We start from the raw sequence: 13,504 nt of genomic DNA on the forward strand, positions 1-13,504 counted from the left end.
TCTGAAATGAATTCTGATTGAAATTGAAACTTTTGTCAGAATTTTGTTTTGTCATTTACTGGTTGATGCTGATGGTGGCGTTGAAGGTGGTTTTTATAAAGTTCGTTGAAATATTTACGTTGAATGGAATGAATGAAATGAGCCACAGAAACCAAAGAACAACCTAGAAGGGGAAATGTGAGACTAGTATACATATGCGGGGCCAAATTTCGTTCATGAAAAATAATTTCCAATGTTGCTATAAGCAACAAAATTTTATTGAAAATTTCAGTCAAAGAAACAAAAATTGCCTAAAATTGTCACTTTACTTCAATTATGAGATAGTAAAGAAACAAAATCATAATTTAAATGGATTGATGTGTCCTCTATTCAACAATTTACTAGCACTACAACACTTTACACTTACCAACTAAATTCGTATACCCTATTTTTGTGACACAGGGTATTGTTAATTAGGAAGAGGTATAAAAGATATTAAAAGATCAGATTGATTTTTGTGAACATAGTTTTTATTGGTTCAGTGGCAAGAATATGTGAAAGTAATCTATTGACTTTTTGTCTGGATTATTGCTCTCTGTCGATCGAATAGCTAGTTCAAGATGTACGCATATAATCTGCAGGAAGGTTGGATCATTCTAGTGGCTACCTTTAGCGCATTATTCTGGCAACAAAGTAAAGTGATATTTTTTAATTTTTTAAAAAATTTTTTTTTAATTTATTGTTCAAAAGCAAAAAAAAAAATTGAAAATACAAGCAAAAAAAACAAATTTTTAATACCCGTGTAAAAATTGAGAGATCTAATCATGTCTAATAATATCAAATTATATATAATTATATCTGCTCAGATATGGTTGTAGATATAAATAGATCTACGGAGATATGTTATGTATAGTGCTATATATGATTAGATCTGATTCAAGATCTCATTATATATGTTGTTATATCTATTTATATCAGTCATATCTGGTAAGATCTAATTATATATCTTCATATATGACATCATATCTAATTATATATACTATATATAGCTCCATATCTAATTATATATCGCGTTAAATCATGAACCAGCTGTGTAACACGGATAAAAAAATATTTGAATATGTTTGTGTGTAAAAATAATGTGTTTGTTACGAGAATACTAACGTGATATACTTGGTTACAAGCACGTATGTTTCGCACATCAAACAAGTGGTGAACATAACCAAACAATCTTTATATGTTGTGACAGTTTCAAGAAACCCTTTTAAATATCATTTTGAAGTGTCTTCATAAAATGCTTAACTTTCAGACACAACTGTCTTTTTGTTTTCAAAAATGTAACCCCATAACTATCACCATTAGCAACGCCTGTTGTTATTAAATTTGAAAAAAAAAATATATCAAATATTTGATAATGCGAGTTTGATATTTTTATTTCATATAAAAATCTCATTTTTCGAGGAAGATAAAGGAGTATGAGAAGGTAAGTTTATTGTTTTGTTCCTATTTTTATATATTGAATATTTTCTGTGTTTTAGGAGGATGAATTTGTGGTAGTCCAGGAAAAGATTAAAAGAAGACAGCGGAGCAATGTAAAGATTTGTGACCAGGCCATATCCGAAGTTGCGATAGAAGGAAGTATTATCCAATTTCAAAAAATATATCAAATATTTGATAATGCGAGTTTCATATTTTTATTTCATATAAAAATCTCATTTTTCGAGGAAGATAAAGGAGTATGAGAAGGTAAGTTTATTGTTTTGTTCCTATTTTTACACTCTTAGAAAAATATGTTTCTCATATGTTCCGATATAAACAAAATGTGTTTCGGGCACAATTTTTAAACACAATTTATTTAAGTGCAAACATGTAATGTTCCTAAACTAACACTAAATGTTTGGGACATCTATGTTAATATGTTAGAATATATTATGTTTGGGGCATGAATGTTTCATAAAAATCATATGTGTGAATGCCAACATATATGAATTTACAAATTTCGACTAAACATACATATGTTGTGATATTTTATTCAAAGCGACAGAGAGAGAGTATAGAGAAAGAAATAGAGATGGAAACCGGGAGAGTTGACGAAAGATATCAACATAACACACCGAAAGAATCAAAAGAGAACAATTTCTGTGAAACCGCTTGCATGTTGTTTCGGAAAACTGTTTTATGATAAGGCCAAAAATTTGATATGCTTAAGTCCAAATATTATTTAATTTGAATAAAGAGAATGGACATTCCGAACCAAGAGAATAGACATTTGAAAAACAAACAGCATACGTTTTCGCCTTGAGAGCAGCATTTTATGTATGTGTGGACATGTGTTTTGTTTATCATTTTGGCATTATGGGCACAATTTTTTTCTTGGTTCGTTAAAAGAAATCAGTGGTCTTCATAAAAATAACAAAAAGGGCACTATACTCTTTTTAGAGTTGGGACAGTAAAATGAAATAAGGAGGAAATAGTGAAAAATTACGCAGTAAAATGTATAAAAACAAAGTTTAGTTCCTCTTTATTAATAAGTAGTCCACGAGGAGTTGACGGACACCTTCAAATATAAAAGCGGGCATTAAGTTCGAGTTTTGCAGCTAAAACAATTTAAAAAGTTTATTTTCTTTAAAATGAATTATTAAAGAAAAATAAAAGGCATTTTAGAGCGATGGTATTAAATGCTAGTAAAAAACTGTTCACGCCTAAATAAATTTATGTTTATATTATAAAATTATTTATGTATGTTTATACTCGACTCCACGTTCTTCTTTTGTTAGAGTTTTTGAATTCCTTCCAAATTTGAAAGTTTTGTACCAAAAACAGTTTTTTGTTACAAAATTGTTATTTTTGCAATAAAAAAATAATATTTTATCCAAAAATCAGCCAATTTCGTTTATATCAAGCACTGTTACTGACTATAAATCTTTAATAACCCACATTTCGAAGTTTCATAATAAAAATTTAATATAGTATAAATATAAATGTGTAAATTAAAAAAAAAAAAACAAAAAAAATGTTCGGTCGGACCAGGGATTGAACCCACGACCCTTTGCATGCAAGGCAGACATGCTAACCACTGCTCCACGTGGCAAACAAATGTATGTTTCTGTTAAATAATGTTATGTTTGCATGGGCTCGTGGGCGCTGCAAACTATGCTATATAAATGTAACTTATAACGATAATTATCTGCTGGTGACCATAACAGCTACGTAGCCCAGTGGATAGTGTGTTGGTTTACAAACAGTATGGTCCTCGGTTCGATTCTCCGTGCAGGCGAAAGGTAAAATTTAAAAAATTTATAAAAGTGAATAATTTCTTCAACATTATTTGTATTACAGAAAAAGGTGCCAATAACTAAAAAATTTCGTGGAAGTGAAAATTACGAGTATGTTAGGGAATGAGCACAATCGTGTTTGGGAAAAATTCTTCCAAGCATATAATATTTTTGGCTCAAAATGCTTCCAAACATATAATATGTTCACATAAAACAAACATATTAATGTTTCGGCAGTATGCAATAATATATGTGCTTCCTGCAAAATATGTTTGGAACATATGTTAAAGAAGCGATTTTTTTTGAGGGTGTATATATTGAATATTTTCTGTGTTTTAGGAGGATGAATTTGTGGTAGTCCAGGAAAAGATTAAAAGAAGACAGCGGAGCAATGTAAAGATTTGTGACCAGGCCATATCCGAAGTTGCGATAGAAGGAAGTATTATCCAATTTCAAAAATAATACAAATTTGAAGATGATTTGGATTGTGAATCGGATACATTCCCGTGCAATTATTCATAGTATGGTATTTGGAGCTTCGCACAAACCATTCAATACAGCGCTGGTTTAAATTATTGGGTACGAGAAGCAAATTTTGGTAAGTATATGTATTATTTGCAAATATATCTTTAAATATGTTAGACTGATAATTCTTCTGTATATTTTATATTTTTCAGAGTTTTCATACCGAGTAGTCAAATAAAGGAATTGCGAGACTCATTTAAAGAAATGTTTGCAGAGAGCAATGTACTAACGCCTTGAGAAATTTAAATGCCAGAACCCTTGGTGGCTATGTATATATATTTTGTTTTTGCTGTTGTTGTTTTTTTTTTAATTCGTAGACTTTTATACCTAGACTTACATATAATGTACATATGTTTGATCCAACTTATAATATTAAATACTCTTTTCATTATAAAACCATTAAATAAATCTTTTTTATTAATTACTGTTATTTCACTAATTTTGGAAATTTGTAGATAAAATTATATATAATTAGATATATTAACATCTAATTATATCAAATTAGATATAATTAGATGTGGGCCAAATTTGAGATCTGGTCAGATCTAATTCCTTTAGAATTAGATCTGATCAGATATTACCATTTTTCGGATCTGTCCAGATCTGCCTACATATACTATCATATCTAATCAGATATGGCAGAAGATCTAATAATATCTGGCCAGATCCACCAATTTTTACACGGGTAGGTTAAAAAAGGGTAAGAGTTTACAAAATGGTCCAAAGTTTGCCGCAAAAGTCCATTCTAGAAAATTTTAATATTTTAATAATTTTTGAAAATTATTAATGCAGTAAAAATCATAAAAACTTATTAAAAAATGTTGTTCGGGAAAATATCACAAAATGTTTTAATTCACCTTATAATAAAGAAACTAACTTACAATTTAGAAGACAATGTTAAGAAATAAAATTATATATTGCCATCGGCAACTGTTACCACAATGCACAGTCGTAAATAGGTTTTCAAATCCTTGGGGGGGGGGCTAAAAGTTTTCTGGGGGTCTAAGCCCCCTTCCCAGAGGCCTTCCTACGCGTATGGTTCCTATATAAACCTCTTGGTGGAGCAAATTCTATCCGATCCGGTTGAAATTTGGTACATTGCGCTACTATATAAAACTGCTAGCAACCATGCAAAAATTGGTCCATATAGGTCTATAACCAGCAAAAAAAGCGTCGCCGAAAAAGTAATGAAAATGTTCTTTTTGGATCCGGAAGTGGTGCAAAATTGACGCAGATGCGAAGAATTTAACATGGACTTGTCATAGGACGGAAGTCCTCCATTTCAACAGCCGTTGCACTGAATTTGCATCGCTTCTTTAGGTGTGATCGGAATTCAATGTTTTTAATGTAAATTAAAAAATTCTTTGATATTTTGTCAAATAAATAATTTTTATAATTTTTTATAATTTTTAATGGATTCTAGCTAGGGCTTGTCGGAAACGTTTGACCTCAACTATTTTCAAAAATCGAATTTTTTTTTCACATTGGATTTAGCATTTATGTCAACAAAATTTAAATGATTTGTACAATTTTATGAATTCTTACTCTGTTTATAACCTATTTGAAACAAAAAAAAAGTTAACATTATCCATTAAAAGTATGAAAAACCCAAGTTATAAAAAATTGAATTAAAAGAACTTCCTGGATAGTTGAAATAAAGAACATCATTGGGAGTGCATCTTCTGGAAGTGCTTTTAAAGTTGTGCCTTTGGAAGAACTTCCAAATTTTTTTGCCGGGTAGTTATATATAGCCCCCAGACAAACCGATCAATAATCACACAAAGATTGGTCCATATCGGTTCATAATCACGGTTGCCACTCGATCCACAAGTAGTCTACCAACATTTTATTTCCATAGAAAATATTATCAAATTTTTATTTCTATAGAATATTTTGTCAAAATTTTATTTCCATACAAAATATTGTCAACATTTTATTTCCATAGAAAATATTGTCAAAATTTTATTTCTATAGAAAATATTGTCAAATTTTATTTCTATAGAAAATATTGTCAAAATTTTATTTCTATAGAAAATTTTGTCAAATTTTATTTGTATAGAAATTTTTGTCAACATTTTATTTCGATAGAAAATTTTGTCAAATTTTATTTCTATAGAAATTTTTGTCAACATTTTATTTCGATAGAAAATTTTGTCAAAATTTTATTTCCATAGAAAATATTGTCAATATTTTATTTCTATAGAAAATATTGTCAATATTTTATTTCTATAGAAAATATTATCAAAATTTTATTTCTATAGAAAATTTTGTCAAAATTTTATTTCCATAGAAAATATTGTCAACATTTGATTTCCATAGAAAATATTGCCAAAATTTTATTTCTATAGAAAATTTTGCCAAATTTTATTTTTATAGAAAATTTTGCCAATTTTTATTTCTATAGAAAATTTCGTCAAAATTTTTATTTCTATAGAAAAGTTTGTCAAAATTGTATTTCTATAGAAAATATTGTCAAAATTTTTTTTCTATAGAAAATATTGTCAAAATTTTATTTCTATAGAAAATATTGTCAACATTTTATTTCTATAGAAATTTTTGTCAAAATTTTACTTCTATTGAAAATTTTGCCAAAATTTTATTTCTATAAGCATAAGCCGGCTATCAATGTAAAACCTTTTTTCGGAGGGTTCAAGTGTGGTTTTTGTTGGGTTTAATAAACTGCCTGAATTTATTCTGATAATTGGTTGATAGTTTTGCTGCAAGTAGAAGATGCTGATGAGGAATGTGGTAATTCCGAAACGTGCGTCCATCCAACCATCTTGCAGTCTATAGGGCTTTGCCCAAATAAATTTGACAAACATTCTTTTCCTCTGTTGGTTAAGCTACTCTTGTAGTTTAGTCAATGTATGGTTTTAAGCTGAAATAAAAAAACGACAACAATGCTTAAAGAACAAAACCAACAATAACAAAACAAAACAAATGGAAAAAGAAGAGGAGGCACGCTCAAAATAAACCCAGCCATGTGAATTCAAATCGATGATTTGACAGTGGCATAGGAAAAGAGATATGTTTGTTTCGAATTCATTTGGCATAAGCCGGCTATCAATGTAAAACCTTTTTTCGGAGGGTTCAAGTGTGGTTTTTGTTGGGTTTAATAAACTGCCTGAATTTATTCTGATAATTGGTTGATAGTTTTGCTGCAAGTAGAGGATGCTGATGAGGAATGTGGTAATTCCGAAACGTGCGTCCATCCAACCATCTTGCAGTCTATAGGGCTTTGCCCAAATAAATTTGACAAACATTCTTTTCCTCTGTTGGTTAAGCTACTCTTGTAGTTTAGTCAATGTATGGTTTTAAGCTGAAATAAAAAAACGACAACAATGCTTAAAGAACAAAACCAACAATAACAAAACAAAACAAATGGATATAGAAAATATTGTCAAAATTTTATTTCTATAGAAAATGTTGTCATAATTTTATTTCTATAGAAACTTTTGTCAAAATTTTACTTCTATTGAAAATTTTGCCAAATTTTATTTCTATAGAAAATTTCGTCAAAATTTTATTTCTATAGAAAATTTTGTCAAAATTTTATTTCTATTAAATTTTTTCTTTTTTTTATACCCTCCACCATAGGATGGGGGTATATTAACTTTGTCATTCCGTTTGTAACACATCGAAATATTGCTCTAAGACCCCATAAAGTATATATATTCTGGGTCGTGGTGAAATTCTGAGTCGATCTAAGCATGTCCGTCCGTCCGTCCGTCTGTTGAAATCACGCTAACTTCCGAACGAAACATGCTATCGACTTGAAACTTGGCACGAGTAGTTGTTATTGATGTAGGTCGGATGGTATTGCAAATGGGTCATATCGGTCCACTTTTACGTATAGCCCCCATATAAACGGACCCCCAAATTTGGCTTGCCATTGCTCTAAGAGAAGCAAATTTCATCCGATCCGGCTGAAATTTGGTACATTGTGTTAGTATATGGTCTCTAACAACCATGCAAAAATTGGTCCATATCGGTCCATAATTACATATAGCCCCCATATAAACCGATCTCCCGATTTGGCTTGCGGAGCCTCCAAGAGAACCAAATTTCATCCGATCCGGCTGAAATTTGGTACATGGTGTTAGTATATGGTCTGTAGTAACCATGCAAAAATTGGTCCATAATTATATATAGCCCCCATATAAACCGATCCCCCGATTTGGCATGAAATTTGGAACATGGTGTTAGAATGTCGTCTCTAACAAACACGCAAGAATTGGTCCATATCGGTCCATAATTATATATAGCCCCCATATAAACCGTTCCCAAGATTTGATCTCCTTGGAGGAGCAAAATTCATCCGATCCGGTTGAAATTTGCAACGTGGTGTTAGTATAAGGCCGCTAATATCCATGCCAAAATTGGTCCATATCGGTCTATAGTTATATATAGCCGATCCCCAATCACACAAAAATTGGTCCATATCGGTTCATATTCATGGTTGCCACTCGAGCCAAAAATAATCTACCAAAATTTTATTTCTATAGAAAATTTTGTCAAAATTTTATTTCTGTAGAAATTTTTTTCCAAATTTTATTTCTATAGAAATTTCCAAATTTTACTTCTATAGAAAATGTCAAAATCTTATTTTGTCAAAATTTCATTTTGTCAAAATTTTATTTCTATAGAAACTTTAAACTTAATTATATACGTATTTAATCGGCCTTTTTTAGTTTAATATATACTACGTATGGACTACCTTGTAATTTAGAAGACGATGTTAGGAAGTTTTAAGATACCTTTAAGATACCGCAACCCAAGTAATTCGATTGTGGATGACAGTCTTCAGTAGAAGTTTCTACGCAATCCATGGTGGAGGGTACATAAGCTTCGGCCTGGCCGAAATTACGGCCGTATATACTTGTTTAAATTTTTTTTCTACTATTTTTATAGAAAATATTGTCAAAGCTTTATTTCTATAGAAACTTTTTTTCAAAATTTCATTTCTATGGAAAATTTTGCCAAAATTTCATTTCTATAGTTGGAGAGGAATATTTTGCAAAATCTACCAAAACATCAAAAATTCTACCAATCTACAAACGATATCATTTTTGGTAGAATCCTACAAACTCCATATAAAGCGATCCCCATATTTAATTATTTGTAGACTTCCCTACACATAAACAATTTTTTTTCTGATTCGATCACGAAATTAATTGATCCAATTAATTTTTTAATTGTAATGTTTTCAATCACAGAAATGATAGTATCAATTAAAAGCTTAATTGAAGGTCAATTAAAAATTTATTCATCCAATTAAAAAATTTCTTGATACTATTAATTTTTGTGATCGATTTTTGTTTCAATTAAAAAATTTGTTGAATCAATAAATTTTTTAATTGAATAGTTTTTAAAACTCAATTTAAATTTTTATTGGAAAAATTTTCGTGAATTTTTTTTCTGTGTATATATATAACGGTCAAGAACTGAATTATATACTTTTTGTCTAATATATACCCCGTATGGACTAGCTTACAATTTAGAAGACGATATTTAGAAGTTTTAAGATGCTTTGCCATCGGCAAGTGTTACCACAACCCAAGAAATTCAATTGTGGATGGCGGCCTTTTTAGAAATTTCTACGTAATCCATGGTGGAGGGTACATAAGATACGGCCTGGCCGCACTTAAGGCTTCTTATTATATACGAAGCGACACAAAATCTAGTGATGGTAAAAAATATTTAATAGTCGGTACTTTTTGGAACAATACAAACAAGTATATACGGCCGTAAGTTCGGCCAGGCCGAAGCTTATGTACCTTACATCATGGATTGCGTAGAAACTTCTTCTAAACACTGCCATCCAGAATCGAATTACTTAAGTTGCGGTAACGCTTGCCGATGGCAAGGTATCTTAAAACCTCCTAACGCCATCTTCTAAATTGTATGTAAGTCCATACGTGGTATATATTAAATCAAAAAAGATCGATCCAATACGTATATAATTCAGTTTGACAAAGTAGACATAAAATTTTTACAAAATTTTCTACAGAAATAAAATTTTAACAAAATTTCCTATAGAAATAAAATTTTCACAAAATTTTCTATAGAAATAAAAATTTTGACAAAATTTTTTATAGAAAGAAAATTTTGACAAAATTTTCTACAGAAATAAAATTTTAACAAAATTTTCTATAGAAATAAACTTTTGACAAAATTTTCTATAGAAATAAAATCTTGGTAGATTAATTTTGGCTCGAGTGGCAACCATGATTATGAACCGAATAAAATTTGAACAAAATTTTCTATAGAAATAAAATTTTGACAAAATTTTCTATAGAAATAAAATTCTGACAATGATGAAAATTTTATTATGAAGCGAATAAAATTTTAACAAAATTTTCTCTAGAAATAAAATTTTGACAAAATTTTCTATAGAAATAAAATTTTGGTAGATTATTTTTGGCTCTAGTGGCAACCATGATTATGAACTGATATGGACCAATTTTTGTGTGATTGGACCAATTTTGGTATGGTTGTTAGCGACTATATACTCACACCACGTTCCTAATTTGAACCGGATCGGATGAATTTTTCTCCTCCAAGAGGCTCCGGAGGTCAAATCTGGAGAATGTTTTATATGGGGGCTATATACAATTATGGACCGATATGGACCAATTCTGGCACGGTTGTTAAAGATCATATACTAACGCCATGTTCCAAATTACAACCGGATTGGATGAAATTTGCTTCTCTTGGAGACTTCGCAAGCCAAATCTGGGGATCGGTTTATATGGGGGCTATATATAATTATGAACCGATGTGGACCAATTTTTGCATGGTTGTTAGAGACAATATAACAATATCATGTACCAAATTTCAGGCGGATCGGATGAAATTTGCTTCTCTTTGAGGCTCCGCAACCCAAATCTGGGGATCGGTTTACATGGGCGCTATATATAATTATGGACCGATGTGGACCAATTTTTGCAAGGTTGTTAGAGACCATATACCAAAACCATGTACAAAATTTCAGCCGGATCGGTTGAAATTTGCTTCTCTTTGAGGCTTCGCAAGCCAAATCTGGAGATCGGTTTATATGGGGTCTATATATAATTATGGACCGATGTGGACCAATTTTTGCATGGTTGTTAGAGACCATATACCAACATCATGTACCAAATTTCAGCCGGATAGGATGAAATTTGCTTCTCTTGAGGCTTCGCAAGCCAAATTTGGGGATAGGTTTATATGGGGGGTATATATAATTATGGACCGATGTGGACCAATTTTTGCACAGTTGTTAGAGACCGTATACCAACACCATGTACCAAATTTCAGCCGGATCGGATGAAATTTGCTTCTCTTTTAGGCTCCGCAAGCCAAATCTGGGGATCGGTTTATATGGGGGCTATATATAATTATGGACCGATGTGGACCAATTTTTGCATGGTTGTTAGAGACCATATACCAACACCATATACCAAATTTCAGCCGGATCGGATGAAATATGCTTCTGTTAGAGGCTCCACAAGCCAAATCTGAGGGTCCCTTTATATGGGGGCTATACGTAAAAGTGGCCGATATGGCCCATTTTCAATACCATCCGACCTACATCGATAAAAACTACTTGTGCCAAGTTTCAAGTCGATAGATTGTTTCGTTCGGAAGTTAGCGTGATTTCAACAGACGGACGGACGGACGGACGGACGGGGGTCTTAGAGCAATATTTCGATGTGTTACAAACGGAATGACAAAGTTAATATACCCCCATCCTATGATGGAGGGTATAATAAAATGTATAAAATATTTGTTGTTTCATATTAGTGAATAATTTTTTCGGATTTTATTTTAAAATCAATAACAAAAGGTTAAGTTAGGTATAGTGGCAGCTCGATATTTCAGGGTCACTAAGGTCGTTTTCGTTTCGCCAAAAATATGTTGCCCTGGTGTTACACTACTTCTTCCCACGTTGTATTTTCGCTCAAATAATAGTGTCATTCCAAAGTTATTGTTAACTCATAATATTGTGAGAGATACAGGATCAACAATTTATGACAGTGTCCTTCATAGTTTGCAATCAATTTGGAGAATGTTGTACCTTTTTTCCCAATCGAAATCGCCCTAAGACTATTCAATCCATTGTCAAACCATAGTGGTGAACATCTCTCTCGTATCACTGATTGCTGCCCGATTCTGTGTTTAGCTCAATGTTGAGGGACCTCCTTGTTATCGTCGAATCCGAACGGCATTCCACATTGCAGTAAAACCACATAGGGAAGATTTGAAACACTCAGAAGTGTCACCAGCATTACAGAGGTGGGAAAATCCACCGATGAAAAACTTTTTTGGTGGTAAGCATCACTGAATTTTACTTGACAATTGAAGATTCCAAAATGAAGATGAAGGGGTTGCTGCTATGCTGCTGGTGTTTTCTTGTTCATGCTTCCTTTATACACCATTACGCACGTTGATTGACTTAGATTGTTTTGTTATTGAAGGGAGCCAATGTTTAGCATGCCCCCCTTCCTTGCATACACAGGGTCGTGGATTCTTTTTCGTGAATGTACACTCTCGACTTTAGCGATCAGTGAAAAGTCGAATGTATTTAAACCACATTTTCAAACAAAATATTCCGATTCAGACATTTGTTCTTTAAAATGTTATTTCGAAATGAACTATTTTTGTTATGAACAATCACAACATCAAACAAGGTATATACTCTAGTCGGAGCAATTAAATCAAATGGCTCATATTGCATTCAGTTTATGGAAGCTATTTGAAATCTAAATTAAATAGAATTTCTATTAATTAAATTTATGACAATTCACAAACTACGATGCTATTAAAAACCTACGCATGTCAACAAAAATTTTGCAAAGAAAAAAAAACATAGATATATGTAGCTTTTCTCTTTTCTTTAGAGATCAGTCAAGTATAATTTAATAACAATACACAAGTTCGGCATACAAATACAGAAAATGTGTCGCTATGTTTGCATGTACATATATGTTATATCTATAATTTAGTACAGGAATAATATAAAATATGTATGTTTGTACTAATCCTTGGCATATGTCATACATGATTAAACGATATGGTCAAAAACTAATATAAAATATAATGAAAACACACATAATTTAAATACAATGAAATGATTTTCACATACTATTTTAAACAGATACGTTATAAATCAGATGACTACGTCTATTAGTCTACCGGTCTGCAGAGTTTTCCTGCCTATGTGTTAAAAAGATATTTCCATTTTTTTAGTTTTTTTTTTTTTTTTTTTTTAGATCCAAACTCAATAAAAAATTGAAAATTCTAGTAAATTGCAAAACCTTTTCAAAAGAGCTGCCATGGAAGTGAAAAAGTCAATAGGCTTAGATTCAAATCCCCGCGGGAGTGAAACTTTAAATTATATTTTCATTATTTTTTTAATTTTTTGTTGATTTCAAGGGAAAGGGAAATAACAGGTTGGCTGATAAGTCGTTCAAAGTTTATATTGGATCAATTTCTTTCCCCATATTGAGAAACTTTTCTCTAAAACTTTTAGTATAGCTGCAGTTTTTACTGACATTTCTGTCAATTTTACATATTTCTGCTATTCTAGGCTAAACTGCTGCAGTAAGATTAAATTGTAAAGAAGATTTTAACAAAAAAGAAAATAATTTTTTGAATTTTATTTTTTTTTTTTATAATATTGTCAAAATTTTGTCAAAATTTTATTTTTATAGAAAATTTTGTCAAAATTTTATGTCTACAGA

At 31.0% G+C, this 13,504-nt stretch overlaps 1 protein-coding gene across 1 annotated transcript in view; it reads right to left on the reverse strand.

Moving 5' to 3' along the window:
• Mrtf (Myocardin-related transcription factor) overlaps window positions 1-13,504 on the reverse strand; it is a 358,893-nt gene that overhangs the window by 98,693 nt on the left and 246,696 nt on the right. The window lies entirely within an intron of this gene.

Source organism: Haematobia irritans, chromosome 4 (genome assembly GCF_050003625.1).
Source record: "Haematobia irritans isolate KBUSLIRL chromosome 4, ASM5000362v1, whole genome shotgun sequence".
In the NCBI taxonomy this organism is placed as follows: domain Eukaryota; kingdom Metazoa; phylum Arthropoda; class Insecta; order Diptera; family Muscidae; genus Haematobia; species Haematobia irritans.